The sequence below is a fragment of the Rhodnius prolixus genome, unplaced genomic scaffold, assembly GCF_049639745.1.
Source record: "Rhodnius prolixus isolate KJV_2025 unplaced genomic scaffold, Rpr scaffold_5, whole genome shotgun sequence".
Taxonomy (NCBI): Eukaryota; Metazoa; Arthropoda; class Insecta; order Hemiptera; family Reduviidae; genus Rhodnius; species Rhodnius prolixus.
Genome location: NW_027411624.1, coordinates 10424482 through 10445829, shown reverse-complemented (window position 1 = coordinate 10445829; position 21348 = coordinate 10424482). Strand labels below are relative to the sequence as shown.

At 31.1% G+C, this 21348-nt stretch overlaps 1 protein-coding gene across 2 annotated transcripts in view; it reads left to right on the top strand.

The window, feature by feature from the left end:
- LOC141458798 (uncharacterized) overlaps positions 1–21348 on the top strand; it is a 186113-nt gene that overhangs the window by 124828 nt on the left and 39937 nt on the right. The window lies entirely within an intron of this gene.

The following is a 21348-nucleotide window of genomic DNA, read 5'->3' as shown; positions in this document are numbered from 1 at the left end:
GACTATGGAAATGTTGAGGTCAGTGTATAACAGGCATTATGGCTAAGGATTTTAGATTGAAGGATTTGGAATCGGTTCAGTATCAATCCTTTTATTCCCTTGCACAGTTCTGTTCTATACGGCTACAGTGTTCTTGGTGAAATAATGTATCAAGTTACGGTTAATTTAGAGGTTTTGAATTCGTAGCATTTAAATGGTTTGATAGAATTCCATGTAAATTCATCTACTTTTAGTCTAAGATAACGCTCAAGATCTGCAATTGAGATGGATATTCTGTTTGAAGATAGATAAAGAGAGCTTACATTCTCTTGGCAAACCAGGACTCAAGGAGAGTAGGGTGGCTTTAGAGAGTGAACGGGACGGGATGACTGACTCGAAGCTTTGTAACGAGTTCGACTTACCACTGACCATGGGATACGTACAGAGATGTTTGGGATAATTCGGTATGTCATCTGTACATATATAGCTGTTCATTATTTTTGGTGACTGATTCATAGTTTCAATAGGATGAAAAATTAATGCCATTTTCAGTCATTATAAACTTTATTCTGCCGAGCTTTCGACCTAGGGACTAGGTCATCTTCAGGGCTAGTTTACATTACATGGTTAGTGTGTCTTCTTTGTAAACTAGCCCTGAAGATGACCTAGCCCCTAGGTCGAAAGCTCGGCAGAATAAATGTATCACGACTGAAACTGGCATTTATTTTTTTCATCCTAATGTACATATATATTTAATCAATCGCTCGTGATTGATGCTGCCCTTTGCCAGCAAGAATTACATGAATTGAGGAGCTTTATGTACCTTAACTAACTGGAAACAAAAAAAAAAGCTTGTAGTATACTGAATTTTGTATTAAGTAATAAGGTGCTTAGGGTTATTCCCTTAAGCTTTGACTGTAGCCCTTTATGCCAAAACCTTTTCTTTGCCTCGCGCAGTCTTCTGGAGTTGTCAGGTTTAAGTTTAAGGAAAGTTACGATATGTCTATAACGCGAAATGTATTTGTTGGATGATTCACACCAGGTTTTCTTTTATTTCTGATTCGTTTTTCTTTCCTCTTTCCTTTTTGAGAAGCAAATTATGTTTTTATTGCTTTTATGATATCCAAATCTTGTTTAAAATTTGGCACTTGATCTCTAATAATACTTGTTGATGGAGAGACTTTTTGTTTGCAATTTAAGCTTGTATAATTTATTATTATTATGACTTAAGGCGCGTCAACATCTAAGGTTATTGGCGCCCGGAGCTTTTTTCAGTGCACTGCCGGCCTCCGGACAGTGTACTCTCGTTACAGACAACACTGTCCATCACCGGACAGTGAGCTGTAAGAAGCTCCTAGGAAGAGAAAATCTAAGGGTCAGCAGCTGGATTCGAACCCGGGACCTCCGCGTGGAAGTCCAGTACGCTAACCTCTTAGCTAATCCCTTCCTTTTAAGCTTGTATAATGTTTAGATTTTATGTACAGTAAAAGCTCTTTATTCGCGGGGTATATGTTCCATAAATATGCCGCGAATACAGAAACCGTGAATACGGAATGGTAATTTATATGGGATTATAGGGGATACGTTCCTAGGTGACAAAATAAAAAAAACAAATATATAAAAAAATCAATTTAATTGAAGTTTTTGAACATTTTGATTAATTATCTTAAGGCTTAGGCAATGGTTTGAAGAATTTTGTAATTTTCTCTTGCTTGGCAGTTTTTAAAAGCTTTTGTTTGCAGTCAAAGTTTGAACTTGCCACTACAACTACCATCAGGTTCTTTAAAATGAGCGTAAAGATACTTTGCCTTCTCCCGGACCATTGGACCACTCAGGGGCACCCTTTTTTGATTGCGGTCTTCGATCCATAATGACAACGCCACTTCCATTTTTTCTATTGCTGGATCACGAACAATTGCTTTCATTCTGTGCGTTTACATTCTCAAAATCACCGATCGCGGCGAAGGCGGCTTATGTCAAACTCCTCGGCGATATCATTTAACAACATACTTTAGGCAAAGTTGTAATAAGATATATTTTACTTTTTTTATTAGTCCATTTGACGGCATTTACAAAGGATATTGGGTTGGATACCTATTGGAATCCTTTTATTATCATAGTGTACTTCCGCGAATATCCGCGAATGTAGGAATTGGGTCGCATTTTTTTAATCCGCGAATAGTGAAAACGCGAATGAAGGAAGCGCGAATAAGGAGCTTTTATTGTACCTAAAAATTTTAGGCTTAATTTTGCTTAGACAAGTTTTGCCAAGAAAACTGTTGCAACACTTTTAAGATGATTCCCATGTTTCTGGAATGATTCTCCTGATAAAAATCTAATCATCATAGAGTCTAATTTTACAGCATCATTCTTTAGAAACTGAAAGAAAGCTATAAAATTAAATAATTATACTTTTTTAAAACAGTTAACATTGTTTAATCTAGCTTTCCTCCTCTTCCATCTCCTAGAAGAATAAAAAAGAAATCCATAAAATATTAAACCAAACAAAAAAGATAAACAATCTAACAGTAAACAATAAAACAAATAAACATCACCAAATAACCAATTAAATTCGTAAAATCTATAATTAGGCACTTTTTTAAAATCACGTGCCAGTTACCGTTTACAATCGATATTAGCTTAATTGCCGGATATCATGGGCTAATAACCAAAAAAAAGGAAAACCATTAAATATTGCTGGCTGGTTAACATTTGGTTGATTAATTTATTTATCGATTACATTGCGTATATTTCTTCCCAGGATCTTTTGTTTATAGTCAGTGCTTTTTTTAGTTTTAAGGCAATTAAATAGGCATTTTTTGACGCCATAATTTGTTGAAATATCCCAGAACAAATCAAATTTATTTGACGTCTCATTCTATCACCATAAAGTTCGGGTATTCGGTGGAAACGAATATTTTATTTCCTAAAGAAATATAATCTCGTAGATAACAAACTGAACTTCTCTAAGTAAAAGATATAACGCTCAAGCAAAAAAATTTAAAATTTGGATTCAGATTTTTTTCGTTCTGTTATATTCAATCTTGATTTCAAAGAAAACATTATTGAAGATGTTCACAAATTAGCCGACACAGAGCCATTCAGGATTAGACATCTAATAATAGTAATTAGAATGTATCTGTGATCAAGTTAATTCTAAAACTCATGTATAATTTACAAATTGAGCACGCAACGTTTTGCTTGAAGGATTTTTATAAAATAACAGAATGTCAAATAAATTTGTACAAATTATTGTAATATTTAAATTAATTAATTTAATTAAATCATTAAACAATTAATATCTTCTTTATAATTTTTGGGAAATTATTTAATGAAACATTTTAGAAAGCATCTACACTTTCTTATGGTTAAATTGATTTTAGAAAGCCACAAAACGGATTTTTTTTCCCAACTATTTTTAAACCTTTTAAAAGTTTTGGGCTTATTTACTTTCTTCGACACGGTTTCTGTCGCCAATCTATTTTAAGATGGTTTTCTAAAGCTTGCAGAGATCTTATTTATAAGTTTTATGATATAGTCTTAAGATGAGGCTCATCTTGAGCAGTTTTAATAATAATAAAAAGGGGCTTCGAAATTCATTTTTTTTGATAAAGATCATAATTAAACGGATGTGTAATTGTTTTTTAAAAGACCCAAGTTTTTTAGTGATTTCCATTAAAACTATTTTATCTTTTCTTAGTGTCTTTTCTATAAATGTTATTTGAAATTTTTGTCTTAATTTCTTTGCAGGATAAAAGGATATCGTTAGAGAATGTATATTACAAACGAAAAAGTAAAAGTAGAAAGGAGAATCGTGAGAAAGAAGTATGAGAATGTTTCATGGTAGATTTTGTTGATTTTTTTTTTTTAAATCAGTTGGATTTCTCTTAATTTTCATTTTTAAGGGCAGATTTCTCTTTTAATTTCAGGCCTATTTATTAAAAAGCTCTTGTTAAATGTTGATACATTAATTATAGAGAAATAGAGGGTACTTATCTTTATCTCTGGTGATTGTTTTTGTTAGTTAGAATGGGGTGATTGAGCAAAGAAAGCTAGCGTAGATTGCGGACACCATTTTATCTTCCAAACACTAGCAAAGCTTAGTTACCCAGCTTTAGGAAGATTAATCTTTGCTAAACTAATCCGTATTCAAGTAGACCTCTTCGTTTACATCCTTACCACATTTTCTGACATCTTTATTCTCCTAGATGTTCTATTATCTTGGATCGAAGATATTCCTTTGATTTCTTACTACCACTGGGACAAAATAGAACTCTTGTCTCTTTCTACTGTTATTCCAGTTGGTTCCTTTCAACTTGATGACCTTTCTTTATGTATCTTTCACTTAAGCTTATCTTGGCAGTCCCATCTTCATCACCAACCGCAACTTTTCGAACCGCTTCTCTTCAAGCTAAGCCATAACTGTTCAGTTAGATCCTCTAGATGGTTCAGCTCAATTAACATTTGCAGTTGCACAGACCAAACCACATTCAATTTAAACAGTTTCGAAAAATCTATTATTAATTTAGTCAGAGTTAGTTAATGTAAAAATAGAATTAAAAAAAAAAATTAAGACCTTGAAGTCTATTGATAATGAAGCGCCATTGTTCTATCAAAACTACAGTAAATTAGTAAGGGATACACAAAAAAAAAATTTAATTGCAGTGTGCAATTAACAAGCACACTTGTATGACCTACACTGTCCTTTTTTTTAAAGTAACAAGATACATACTTGCAACGAAGGGACCCTAATTTGCATACAATGGAGACAAAATGAGCTTTTTTTTCTATTTAATTTTATTTAACCTTGCCCAATTTCGCTCTCTCTCCGCCTTGTATTTTCTTTAATAACTCTATTTTTAGCAGATTAGATTCACACCCAATCTCAGATAGTCTATTGTGGCACCTCTCCTGTTTAGTTTAGACTCTGGTAAGAGGTTTCTGCGGCAATGTTTAAAGGTTTAGAGGTTTCTCTTTAATCTTGTGCCAAACCCTGAACGATACAAGTGCATTCTCTTTTCTTTCTGTCAGAACCTGCAGGGGATATCCTTTGCCAGGTCCCATGCGATGCTTGCATGTATCTTCAGTGTACAATGTCCCGTAGATAAGCATGCTACTACCCGAATGATTGCTTGGTTTTGTAGATGTAGATGCTAAGTTTGGGAGACTAGTGTTGATGGCAAGCAGTTACTTCAACTTGCTATTTTTTTTAGCCCATTCTTCGATGGCTACCCAAACGAGACATTGTTCGAAGCCCCACATTAGGGTTTGGTTCTCGTGAAAACTCCGCAGTACTCCTTCCGGCCTAGCAATCTATTTTTCCATAAGGACCGCCAGAGAGCTTTCTTTTTGGTCATTATCCTCCACTTTAAGAAACCTTCCGTTTTACCTTTGGTTACTTTAAATGTTATAATTTTCGAGAATGTGTTGGATTGGCCCTCAGTCCCTTAGCGCAGTGACTGACTGCCTTCTTTACTGCCCTTAAAGCTCTTTACTTCCTAGTGGAGGTAGCCCTAGATTGTGAACTATATTACATTACTATATATAACCGTTGCAGTCGCAAATTTCAATAAAAGATTAAAAAAAAAAAAAACAATATCAATACGTGGTTCACAGTGGGAGATATAGAACGGCCATAATTTTACAGAATTTCATGACCCAAAAAATTTTCAACCCTTTATATCTTCAACATTTATAGATCTGTGCACAAAGTAACTATAGTTTATAATTGAGAAAAACAAAATGTATAAGAGACCAAAATTCCATATCAATACGTGGTTAACAGTGGGAAATATAGAACGGCCATAATTTTACAGAATTTCATGACCCAAAAAATTTTCAACCCTTTATATCTTTAACATTTATAGATCTGTGCACATAATAACTATAGTTTATAATTGAGAAAAACAAAGTGTACAAGAGAACAAAATTCCATATTAATACGTGGTTCACAGTGGGAGATGTAGAACGGCCATAATTTTACAGATTTTCATGACCCAAAAAACATTCAACCCTTTATATCTTCTACATTTATACATCTGTGCACAAAATAACTATAGTTTATAATTGAGAAAAACAAAGTGTACAAGAGAACAAAATTCCATATCAATACGTGGTTCACAGTGGGAGATATAGAACGGCCATAATTTTACAGAATTTCATGAACCAAAAAATTTTCAACCCTTTATATCTTCAACATTTATAGATCTGTGCACAAAATAACTATAGTTTATAATTGAGAAAAACAAAGTGTACAAGAGAACAAAATTCCATATCAATACGTGGTTCACAGTGGGAGATATAGAACGGCCATAATTTTACAGAATTTCATGACCCAAAAAATTTTCAACCCTTTATATCTTCAACATTTATAGATCTGTGCACAAAATAACTATAGTTTATAATTGAGAAAAACAAAATGTATAAGAGACCAAAATTCCATATCAATACGTGGTTAACAGTGGGAAATATAGAACGGCCATAATTTTACAGACTTTCATGACCCAAAAAATATTCAACCCTTTATATCTTCTACATTTATACATCTGTGCACAAAATAACTATAGTTTATAATTGAGAAAAACAAAATGTATAAGAGAACAAAATTCCATATCAATACGTGGTTCACAGTGGGAGATATAGAACGGCCATAATTTTACAGAATTTCATGACCCAAAAAATTTTCAACCCTTTATATCTTCAACATTTATAGATCTGTGCACAAAGTAACTATAGTTTATAATTGAGAAAAACAAAATGTATAAGAGACCAAAATTCCATATCAATACGTGGTTAACAGTGGGAAATATAGAACGGCCATAATTTTACAGAATTTCATGACCCAAAAAATTTTCAACCCTTTATATCTTTAACATTTATAGATCTGTGCACATAATAACTATAGTTTATAATTGAGAAAAACAAAGTGTACAAGAGAACAAAATTCCATATTAATACGTGGTTCACAGTGGGAAATATAGAACGGCCATAATTTTACAGAATTTCATGACCCAAAAAATTTTCAACCCTTTATATCTTCAACATTTATAGATCTGTGCACAAAATAACTATAGTTTATAATTGAGAAAAACAAAGTATACAAGAGAACAAAATTCCATATCAATACGTGGTTCACAGTGGGAGATATAGAACGGCCATAATTTTACAGAATTTCATGAACCAAAAAATTTTCAACCCTTTATATCTTCAACATTTATAGATCTGTGCACAAAATAACTATAGTTTATAATTGAGAAAAACAAAGTGTACAAGAGAACAAAATTCCATATCAATACGTGGTTCACAGTGGGAGATATAGAACGGCCATAATTTTACAGAATTTCATGACCCAAAAAATTTTCAACCCTTTATATCTTCAACATTTATAGATCTGTGCACAAAATAACTATAGTTTATAATTGAGAAAAACAAAATGTATAAGAGACCAAAATTCCATATCAATACGTGGTTAACAGTGGGAAATATAGAACGGCCATAATTTTACAGACTTTCATGACCCAAAAAATATTCAACCCTTTATATCTTCTACATTTATACATCTGTGCACAAAATAACTATAGTTTATAATTGAGAAAAACAAAATGTATAAGAGAACAAAATTCCATATCAATACGTGGTTCACAGTGGGAGATATAGAACGGCCATAATTTTACAGAATTTCATGACCCAAAAAATTTTCAACCCTTTATATCTTCAACATTTATAGATCTGTGCACAAAGTAACTATAGTTTATAATTGAGAAAAACAAAATGTATAAGGGAACAAAATTCCATACCAATACGTGGTTCACAGTGGGAGATATAGAAAGGCCATAATTTTACAGAATTTCATGACCCAAAAAATTTTCAACCCTTTATATCTTCAACATTTATAGATCTGTGCACAAAATAACTATAGTTTATAATTGAGAAAAACAAAGTGTACAAGAGAACAAAATTCCATATCAATACGTGGTTCACAGTGGGAGATATAGAACGGCCATAATTTTACAGAATTTCATGACCCAAAAAATTTTCAACCCTTTATATCTTCAACATTTATAGATCTTTGCACAAAATAACTATAGTTTATAATTGAGAAAAACAAAATGTATAAGAGAACAAAATTCCATATCAATACGTGGTTCACAGTGGGAAATATAGAACGGCCATAATTTTACAGAATTTCATGACCCAAAAAATTTTCAACCCTTTATATCTTCAACATTTATAGATCTGTGCAAATAATAACTATAGTTTATAATTGAGAAAAACAAAGTGTATAAGAGAACAAAATTCCATATCAATACGTGGATCACAGTGGGAAATATAGAACGGCCATAATTTTACAGAATTTCATGACCCAAAAAATTTTCAACCCTTTATATCTTCAACATTTATAGATCTGTGCAAATAATAACTATAGTTTATAATTGAGAAAAACAAAGTGTATAAGAGAACAAAATTCCATATCAATACGTGGTTCACAGTAGGAGATATAGAACGGCCATAATTTTACAGAATTTCATGACCCAAAAAATTTTCAACCCTTTATATCTTCAACATTTATAGATCTGTGCACAAAATAACTATAGTTTATAATTGAGAAAAACAAAGTGTACAAGAGAACAAAATTCCATATCAATACGTGGTTCACAGTGGGAGATATAGAACGGCCATAATTTTACAGAATTTCATGACCCAAAAAATTTTCAACCCTTTATATCTTCAACATGTATAGATCTGTGCAAATAATAACTATAGTTTATAATTGAGAAAAACAAAGTGTATAAGAGACCAAAATTCCATATCAATACGTGGTTAACAGTGGGAAATATAGAACGGCCATAATTTTACAGAATTTCATGACCCAAAAAATTTTCAACCCTTTATATCTTTAACATTTATAGATCTGTGCACATAATAACTATAGTTTATAATTGAGAAAAACAAAGTGTACAAGAGAACAAAATTCCATATTAATACATGGTTCACAGTGGGAGATGTAGAACGGCCATAATTTTACAGATTTTCATGACCCAAAAAACATTCAACCCTTTATATCTTCTACATTTATACATCTGTGCACAAAATAACTATAGTTTATAATTGAGAAAAACAAAGTGTACAAGAGAACAAAATTCCATATCAATACGTGGTTCACAGTGGGAAATATAGAACGGCCATAATTTTACAGAATTTCATGACCCAAAAAATTTTCAACCCTTTATATCTTCAACATTTATAGATCTGTGCAAATAATAACTATAGTTTATAATTGAGAAAAACAAAGTGTATAAGAGAACAAAATTCCATATCAATACGTGGTTCACAGTAGGAGATATAGAACGGCCATAATTTTACAGAATTTCATGACCCAAAAAATTTTCAACCCTTTATATCTTCAACATTTATAGATCTGTGCACAAAATAACTATAGTTTTTAATTGAGAAAAACAAAGTGTACAAGAGAACAAAATTCCATATCAATACGTGGTTCACAGTGGGAAATATAGAACGGCCATAATTTTACAGAATTTCATAACCCAAAAAATTTTCAACCCTTTATATCTTCAACATTTATAGATCTGTGCAAATAATAACTATAGTTTATAATTGAGAAAAACAAAGTGTATAAGAGAACAAAATTCCATATCAATACGTGGTTCACAGTAAAAGATATAGAACGGCCATAATTTTACAGAATTTCATGACCCAAAAAATTTTCAACCCTTTATATCTTCAACATTTATAGATCTGTGCACAAAATAACTATAGTTTTTAATTGAGAAAAACAAAGTGTACAAGAAAACAAAATTCCATATCAATACGTGGTTCACAGTGGGAAATATAGAACGGCCATAATTTTACAGAATTTCATGACCCAAAAAATTTTCAACCCTTTATATCTTCAACATTTATAGATCTGGTCAAATAATAACTATAGTTTATAATTGAGAAAAACAAAGTGTATAAGAGAACAAAATTCCATATCAATACGTGGTTCACAGTGGGAAATATAGAACGGCCATAATTTTACAGAATTTCATGACCCAAAAAATTTTCAACCTATTATATCTTCAACATTTATAGATCTGTGCACAAAATAACTATAGTTTATAATTGTGAAAAACAAAGTGTACAAGAGAACAAAATTCCATATCAATACGTGGTTCACAGTGGGAGATATAGAACGGCCATAATTTTACAGAATTTCATGACCCAAAAAATTTTCAACCCTTTATATCTTCAACATTTATAGATCTGTGCACATAATAACTATAGTTTATAATTGAGAAAAACAAAGTTTACAAGAGAACAAAATTCCATATTAATACGTGGTTCACAGTGGGAGATGTAGAACGGCCATAATTTTACAGATTTTCATGAACCAAAAAATATTCAACCCTTTATATCTTCTACATTTATACATCTGTGCACAAAATAACTATAGTTTATAATTGAGAAAAACAAAATGTATAAGAGAACAAAATTCCATATCAATACGTGGTTCACAGTGGGAGATATAGAACGGCCATAATTTTACAGAATTTCATGACCCAAAAACTTTTCAACCCTTTATATCTTCAACATTTATAGATCTGTGCACAAAGTAACTATAGTTTATAATTGAGAAAAACAAAATGTATAAGGGAACAAAATTCCATACCAATACGTGGTTCACAGTGGGAGATATAGAACGGCCATAATTTTACAGAATTTCATGACCCAATAAATTTTCAACCCTTTATATCTTCAACATTTATAGATCTGTGCAAATAATAACTATAGTTTATAATTGAGAAAAACAAAGTGTACAAGAGAACAAAATTCCATATCAATACGTGGTTCACAGTGGGAGATATAGAACGGCCATAATTTTATAGAATTTCATGACCCAAAAAATTTTCAACCCTTTATATCTTCAACATGTATAGATCTGTGCAAATAATAACTATAGTTTATAATTGAGAAAAACAAAGTGTATAAGAGACCAAAATTCCATATCAATACGTGGATAACAGTGGGAAATATAGAACGGCCATAATTTTACAGAATTTCATGACCCAAAAAATTTTCAACCCTTTATATCTTTAACATTTATAGATCTGTGCACATAATAACTATAGTTTATAATTGAGAAAAACAAAGTGTACAAGAGAACAAAATTCCATATTAATACGTGGTTCACAGTGGGAGATGTAGAACGGCCATAATTTTACAGATTTTCATGACCCAAAAAACATTCAACCCTTTATATCTTCTACATTTATACATCTGTGCACAAAATAACTATAGTTTATAATTGAGAAAAACAAAGTGTACAAGAGAACAAAATTCCATATCAATACGTGGTTCACAGTGGGAAATATAGAACGGCCATAATTTTACAGAATTTCATGACCCAAAAAATTTTCAACCCTTTATATCTTCAACATTTATAGATCTGTGCAAATAATAACTATAGTTTATAATTGAGAAAAACAAAGTGTATAAGAGAACAAAATTCCATATCAATACGTGGTTCACAGTAGGAGATATAGAACGGCCATAATTTTACAGAATTTCATGACCCAAAAAATTTTCAACCCTTTATATCTTCAACATTTATAGATCTGTGCACAAAATAACTATAGTTTTTAATTGAGAAAAACAAAGTGTACAAGAGAACAAAATTCCATATCAATACGTGGTTCACAGTGGGAAATATAGAACGGCCATAATTTTACAGAATTTCATGACCCAAAAAATTTTCAACCCTTTATATCTTCAACATTTATAGATCTGTGCAAATAATAACTATAGTTTATAATTGAGAAAAACAAAGTGTATAAGAGAACAAAATTCCATATCAATACGTGGTTCACAGTGGGAAATATAGAACGGCCATAATTTTACAGAATTTCATGACCCAAAAAATTTTCAACCTATTATATCTTCAACATTTATAGATCTGTGCACAAAATAACTATAGTTTATAATTGTGAAAAACAAAGTGTACAAGAGAACAAAATTCCATATCAATACGTGGTTCACAGTGGGAGATATAGAACGGCCATAATTTTACAGAATTTCATGACCCAAAAAATTTTCAACCCCTTATATCTTCAACATTTATAGATCTGTGCACATAATAACTATAGTTTATAATTGAGAAAAACAAAGTTTACAAGAGAACAAAATTCCATATTAATACGTGGTTCACAGTGGGAGATGTAGAACGGCCATAATTTTACAGATTTTCATGAACCAAAAAATATTCAACCCTTTATATCTTCTACATTTATACATCTGTGCACAAAATAACTATAGTTTATAATTGAGAAAAACAAAATGTATAAGAGAACAAAATTCCATATCAATACGTGGTTCACAGTGGGAGATATAGAACGGCCATAATTTTACAGAATTTCATGACCCAAAAACTTTTCAACCCTTTATATCTTCAACATTTATAGATCTGTGCACAAAGTAACTATAGTTTATAATTGAGAAAAACAAAATGTATAAGGGAACAAAATTCCATACCAATACGTGGTTCACAGTGGGAGATATAGAACGGCCATAATTTTACAGAATTTCATGACCCAAAAAATTTTCAACCCTTTATATCTTCAACATTTATAGATCTGTGCAAATAATAACTATAGTTTATAATTGAGAAAAACAATGTGTATAAGAGAACAAAATTCCATATCAATACGTGGTTCACAGTAGGAGATATAGAACGGCTATAATTTTACAGAATTTCATGACCCAAAAAATTTTCAACCCTTTATATCTTCAACATTTATAGATCTGTGCACAAAATAACTATAGTTTTTAATTGAGAAAAACAAAGTGTACAAGAGAACAAAATTCCATATCAATACGTGGTTCACAGTGGGAAATATAGAACGGCCATAATTTTACAGAATTTCATGACCCAAAAAATTTTCAACCCTTTATATCTTCAACATTTATAGATCTGTGCACAAAATAACTATAGTTTATAATTGAGAAAAACAAAGTGTATAAGTGAACAAAATTCCATATCAATACGTGGTTCACAGTGGGAGATATAGAACGGCCATAATTTTACAGAATTTCATGACCCAAAAAATTTTCAACCCTTTATATCTTCAACATTCATAGATCTGTGCACAAAATAACTATAGTTTATAATTGAGAAAAACAAAATGTATAAGAGAACAAAATTCCATACCAATACGTGGTTCACAGTAGGAGATATAGAACGGCCATAATTTTACAGAATTTCATGACCCAAAAAATTTTCAACCCTTTATATCTTCAACATTTATAGATCTGTGCACAAAATAACTATAGTTTATAATTGAGAAAAACAAAATGTATAAGGGAACAAAATTCCATATCAATACGTGGTTCACAGTGGGAAATATAGAACGGCCATAATTTTACAGAATTTCATGACCCAAAAAATTTTCAACCCTTTATATCTTCAACATTTATAGATCTGTGCACAAAGTAACTATAGTTTATAATTGAGAAAAACAAAATGTATAAGGGAACAAAATTCCATACCAATACGTGGTTCACAGTGGGAGATATAGAACGGCCATAATTTTACAGAATTTCATGACCCAATAAATTTTCAACCCTTTATATCTTCAACATTTATAGATCTGTGCAAATAATAACTATAGTTTATAATTGAGAAAAACAAAGTGTACAAGAGAACAAAATTCCATATCAATACGTGGTTCACAGTGGGAGATATAGAACGGCCATAATTTTACAGAATTTCATGACCCAAAAAATTTTCAACCCTTTATATCTTCAACATGTATAGATCTGTGCAAATAATAACTATAGTTTATAATTGAGAAAAACAAAGTGTATAAGAGACCAAAATTCCATATCAATACGTGGATAACAGTGGGAAATATAGAACGGCCATAATTTTACAGAATTTCATGACCCAAAAAATTTTCAACCCTTTATATCTTTAACATTTATAGATCTGTGCACATAATAACTATAGTTTATAATTGAGAAAAACAAAGTGTACAAGAGAACAAAATTCCATATTAATACGTGGTTCACAGTGGGAGATGTAGAACGGCCATAATTTTACAGATTTTCATGACCCAAAAAACATTCAACCCTTTATATCTTCTACATTTATACATCTGTGCACAAAATAACTATAGTTTATAATTGAGAAAAACAAAGTGTACAAGAGAACAAAATTCCATATCAATACGTGGTTCACAGTGGGAAATATAGAACGGCCATAATTTTACAGAATTTCATGACCCAAAAAATTTTCAACCCTTTATATCTTCAACATTTATAGATCTGTGCAAATAATAACTATAGTTTATAATTGAGAAAAACAAAGTGTATAAGAGAACAAAATTCCATATCAATACGTGGTTCACAGTAGGAGATATAGAACGGCCATAATTTTACAGAATTTCATGACCCAAAAAATTTTCAACCCTTTATATCTTCAACATTTATAGATCTGTGCACAAAATAACTATAGTTTTTAATTGAGAAAAACAAAGTGTACAAGAGAACAAAATTCCATATCAATACGTGGTTCACAGTGGGAAATATAGAACGGCCATAATTTTACAGAATTTCATGACCCAAAAAATTTTCAACCCTTTATATCTTCAACATTTATAGATCTGTGCAAATAATAACTATAGTTTATAATTGAGAAAAACAAAGTGTATAAGAGAACAAAATTCCATATCAATACGTGGTTCACAGTGGGAAATATAGAACGGCCATAATTTTACAGAATTTCATGACCCAAAAAATTTTCAACCTATTATATCTTCAACATTTATAGATCTGTGCACAAAATAACTATAGTTTATAATTGTGAAAAACAAAGTGTACAAGAGAACAAAATTCCATATCAATACGTGGTTCACAGTGGGAGATATAGAACGGCCATAATTTTACAGAATTTCATGACCCAAAAAATTTTCAACCCCTTATATCTTCAACATTTATAGATCTGTGCACATAATAACTATAGTTTATAATTGAGAAAAACAAAGTTTACAAGAGAACAAAATTCCATATTAATACGTGGTTCACAGTGGGAGATGTAGAACGGCCATAATTTTACAGATTTTCATGAACCAAAAAATATTCAACCCTTTATATCTTCTACATTTATACATCTGTGCACAAAATAACTATAGTTTATAATTGAGAAAAACAAAATGTATAAGAGAACAAAATTCCATATCAATACGTGGTTCACAGTGGGAGATATAGAACGGCCATAATTTTACAGAATTTCATGACCCAAAAACTTTTCAACCCTTTATATCTTCAACATTTATAGATCTGTGCACAAAGTAACTATAGTTTATAATTGAGAAAAACAAAATGTATAAGGGAACAAAATTCCATACCAATACGTGGTTCACAGTGGGAGATATAGAACGGCCATAATTTTACAGAATTTCATGACCCAAAAAATTTTCAACCCTTTATATCTTCAACATTTATAGATCTGTGCAAATAATAACTATAGTTTATAATTGAGAAAAACAATGTGTATAAGAGAACAAAATTCCATATCAATACGTGGTTCACAGTAGGAGATATAGAACGGCCATAATTTTACAGAATTTCATGACCCAAAAAATTTTCAACCCTTTATATCTTCAACATTTATAGATCTGTGCACAAAATAACTATAGTTTTTAATTGAGAAAAACAAAGTGTACAAGAGAACAAAATTCCATATCAATACGTGGTTCACAGTGGGAGATGTAGAACGGCCATAATTTTACAGATTTTCATGACCCAAAAAACATTCAACCCTTTATATCTTCAACATTTATAGATCTGTGCACAAAATAACTATAGTTTTTAATTGAGAAAAACAAAGTGTACAAGAGAACAAAATTCCATATCAATACGTGGTTCACAGTGGGAAATATAGAACGGCCATAATTTTACAGAATTTCATGACCCAAAAAATTTTCAACCCTTTATATCTTCAACATTCATAGATCTGTGCACAAAATAACTATAGTTTATAATTGAGAAAAACAAAATGTATAAGAGAACAAAATTCCATACCAATACGTGGTTCACAGTAGGAGATATAGAACGGCCATAATTTTACAGAATTTCATGACCCAAAAAATTTTCAACCCTTTATATCTTCAACATTTATAGATCTGTGCACAAAATAACTATAGTTTATAATTGAGAAAAACAAAATGTATAAGGGAACAAAATTCCATATCAATACGTGGTTCACAGTGGGAAATATAGAACGGCCATAATTTTACAGAATTTCATGACCCAAAAAATTTTCAACCCTTTATATCTTCAACATTTATAGATCTGTGCACAAAATAACTAAGTTTATAATTGAGAAAAACAAAGTGTACAAGAGAACAAAATTCCATATCAATACGTGGTTCACAGTGGGAAATATAGAACGGCCATAATTTTACAGAATTTCATGACCCAAAAAATTTTCAACCCTTTATATCTTCAACATTTATAGATCTGTGCAAATAATAACTATAGTTTATAATTGAGAAAAACAAAGTGTATAAGAGAACAAAATTCCATACCAATACGTGGTTCACAGTGAGAGATATAGAACGGCCATAATTTTACAGAATTTCATGACCCAAAATAATTTTCAACCCTTTATATCTTCAACATTTATAGATCTGTGCACAAAATAACTATAGTTTATAATTGTGAAAAACAAAGTGTACAAGAGAACAAAATTCCATATCAATACGTGGTTCACAGTGGGAGATATAGAACGGCCATAATTTTACAGAATTTCATGACCCAAAAAATTTTCAACCCTTTATATCTTCAACATTTATTGATCTGTGCAAATAATAACTATAGTTTATAATTGAGAAAAACAAAATGTATAAGAGAACAAAATTCCATAGCAATACGTGGTTCACAGTGGGAGATATACAACGGCCATAATTTTACAGAATTTCATGACCCAAAAAATGTTCAACCTTTTATATCTTCTACCTTTTTAGATCTGTGCACAAAATAACTATAGTTTATAATAGAGAAACACAAAGTGTATAAGATAACAAAATTTCATACCAATACGTGGTTCTCAGTGGGAGATATACAACGGCCATAATTTTACAGAATTTCATGACCCAAAAAATGTTCAACCCTTTATATCTTCTACCTTTTTAGATCTGTGCACAAAATAACTATAGTTTATAATAGAGAAACACAAAGTGTATAAGAGAACAAAATTTCATACCAATACGTGGTTCTCAGTGGGAGATATACAACGGCCATAATTTTACAGAATTTCATGACCCAAAAAATGTTCAACCCTTTATATCTTCTACCTTTTTAGATCTGTGCACAAAATAACTATAGTTTATAATAGAGAAACACAAAGTGTATAAGAGAACAAAATTTCATACCAATACGTGGTTGAAATTGGGAGATATAGAACGGCCTTAATTTTACAGAATTTCATTACCCAAAAAATTTTCAACCCTTTATATCAGTGGTTCTTAACCTTTTCATAGACGCGGAACACAATTATATGTATATATTTTTCTCGCGGAACGCTAATATTAAATAATTTGAAATTCTGTATTTAGCAAGAACTTAAAATTAAATTCGAACTAAAAAAAAGGAACAATTTTTTGTTTTCGTATCTTTCCTATGTTTCTAAATTTCAATACATTTAAAATGGAAATTTCGCGGAACACTTGGACTATATTCGCGGAACATTAGTGTTCCGCGGAACACCGGTTAAGAACCACTGCTCTCGAGAGTAATTTACTAGTCGGAAATTTGGGTAACTATTTTAAGAAAGAAATAGTTTCACTGGAGATCATTATCCAGATTGTTCACAATGTTCTCCTTTTTAATTTATTAGTTCAATAAATTACGCTATTAATAGTTTATCCCCCCCACTATTCATTGTAACAATTAATTATTATACTACCGTATATAAGATAGAAATAATAATTAGGACAAACTAAGAAAAGATCCTGCTGATATCGGGATTTCCTTATTAGCTCCAGAAATGGAGAAGAAAGTACAGGGACAAGATTTACAGGATCATTTAGAAAAATATTTTAAATACCACACTTCATAATTAACTCTAGATAAAATGAATCATGGGATGAAACTTTCTCTTTGTAGGAATTTTCCATTTTTCTAAGATTCTTAACAACATACAGCTGGTTAATTTTATTGATAACGGTAGCCGTGCGGTTAGACCGTAATGCCGTGGGTTCGATTCCTGGTATAAGCTTTGGATTTTATTTAAAGATATATTTGACAAATTTGTAGTAAAAACAGCTTGCTAGTCGACTCCGTTTACAACACCTAATTTGCTAGTTGGACGTAAAGTCTTTCTGAAAAAAAATTAGACTTAATTTTAATCGTTAAGTGCATTGAAATTACAGAGAATAAACTGCACTTTTTTGAGAACTGCTGAACCTAATAAAAACTGATGGGAGAAAAAGGAGTGGAAAACTCCATTCTGTAATAGGAATTTCTAGGTGAGGAATTTCCTCCCTAACTTGGAATTTTACTAACCCATTTAATCTTCATCCTGTATTAGCGATAGGACCTGTACATCATCCCAAAATGGCATTCTATAAAGGAAAGCTTCCACAAACTTCTTTCAGAGGCAGATGTGTACCCTTTAAATTGAATTTTCCTAGAGCTCTACCATTGTCGGGGAAAAACTTTATTTATTTTTAAGCGGAAGCGAAAAATACGTTTAATATAGGTGCTACTACCGTTTAAAAGATTTTGATAGAGAAGTTTTTGACTTTTCTCATAGGATATCCATTCGAAACATAATGTTTCGAGTCCTCGGAGAGTTTACATTTTTGAACTTGTTATGCGCACAACAAGTGAGAGAAAGGAAGTGGCTATTTTCTTTAAAAAAAAACCACTTTTCTTTTGGGCACAGAGAAAAACTGATATTAGGAACTCCAAAATTTGACCCAAAAGAAATATTTCCTCTCACTTGTACTTGTAATAGGAAGTAATTTCGATTAATAACGAACCTACACTCGATTTTATCTTACTAGAGGTTTTTTTATTTTTTGCCTTTTTTTTGGCATTGCCTTTCGCCATACATCCAGCATCGTCTAGGTGCTTATCATTAGAACATCACTCACTCTCCATTCTTACTTATAAATACATTCGCTTCACTCATTCATCCCTCTACTACATACAACTATTTATTTACATAAACTACAGCTAATGGATGGATCAGTACTCTATATTCCTGCCATCCTTATAGCTTAACCGAAATTAAAATCACCGTAATCCTTCTCTAATCATTTTCTTCCATTCCTTCTAATCGGCTATAACTTTTAAATACATTGATATTTCATTGTTAGCTCTGCTATAGATTTAAGCACATAGATGTTGGTGGAGAATATTATGTCTTCGTAGCGAAATGGTGCATCTAAATACCTGTATATGTCGTCAATCATTCGTTTCCTTTCTAGTACATAACGTGAACATATCATTATTATATGTTTGAAATCCTCCTCCTCATTGCAATCTACGCAAAGAGGAGAGAGAGGACCTTTTTGTTGATCCTGTGAAGATACGATCCACACACCGCGTAGTTCGCTCTCAGCCTGCTTATTGCCGTAACAACCCATTTATTCAGTGACAGTTCCCTTAAACCATGGTTGTCTAGGTAACTGATCTACACATAGTTTTATAGAATCTCCCCTTATTACCATTACTGTAATCTGTCTGCCATTTTTGTATTGCTACTTTTGCAAATATTACTAGAGATTCACTGAACTGATCTAAAGTAACCTATTAGCGACAATATCTCACATTGGGCGCTAGATTTTATGAAAATAATTACGATTAACGTGGAATGCGGCGTTACAAACCACCTAATCGAAGCCAGAAAATGATCCAATTTTTTATGGCTAAATTTCGTGTATTTATAACCAATAAATTGTTGCCCTTATTAAACCAAAATTGTTATTATTTTTAAAATCAATTTAAATTTATCATTGAATTTAAAATACTCAGCAATAGCATTAATAACTATAGAATTAGAATCTTATCTAATAAATCTATTTTAAGATTTACATTAACCTTTTTAACCTTATTTTAATTCAATAAGATTACTGTTTTTATTGAACTATTAAAACATAGAAAACTAATGATTGCAGTTCGCAAATAAAATATCAAGAGACTTATGATTCCTCTACATGCTTTATATTTCTTCCGTAAATTCTAAAAACATTTAAAAGAATTCTGTACCAAAAGATGTCTCCTCCTCTAATTACCAAATTTGTATCTAACATGTGATTCTTTCTGTATGTAGATACTGTTTCCATTCACCCACAGATCTCTCCTAAAAAAAAAAGAGACCCTTCTATTTGAGCAATCTATCAATCTTTACTCTACCCCTATCTAAAAAAAGAAACAAGCTTAGTATTGACAAAAAGCATTTAAAAGATAGTTTAGATGAAGAACTTAGACTACAGTTGCAGAAATTGCTCTCAAGCCTAGTTGTGGCCTCCACTTCCTTCTTAAACATCCTTTCCAGATGTTCTGAGGATAACTTCATGAACGTGTAAATTTAGTAAATTTTAATTAATATTACTAAATAGATTTTTTGAGATGATCCTAGCCAAAAAAATAAAAATAAAAGTAGAGCTTTTATTCTCAGCTGACGCGTACTTCACTTAGCTGTACTCCTGCCCAATACTGAAAAGTATTAGAAAACTAAAAACAACTGTTTCATACCCTTCAAGGGAAGAATTCCCCGATAACCTTACAATTAAGTAATACAATAAAGAATTAAACGTTGGTGTTCAAGGCAAACTGGACTATGTGCTAACTAAATATTAGGCCGGGGCTGTACAATGCGCAGCTATTCAAATCGCACCGGATACATTTTTTATAAAATTAGGTCACCCTATAATAATTGTGTTTGATTCAACTGGACTATGACATCAAATTGTTTGTATATATATGCAAGTCTGTGCATCAGTATTGCTTTATTATTTTCAGTATGAAGGCCATGTTTCCATTTTCGCTACATTGTGTGTGCTTCATTTTTTCATTATATTAATTTTTTATTTATTTATTGTAGATTCATTTTCGTGTTTTGCATTTTAATTGTTCCATATCTCTGTTTATAGAATTCAATAATTTTATTTACTTTATTTTACGTCATCCAAACCACTAGAATTGCCTCTGAAAGTTCTTGTCCCCTTTTTCTTCAAAAGTTTTGTATTAAACATGCGTTTGTTTTTTAGTAACCGAAGCTTTCACCATTTTATTGCACCTTTTACCACCATGCACGTTTATGCACTAACGAGTTGTTCTAGCTATGCAGGTTAGAACTTGCAT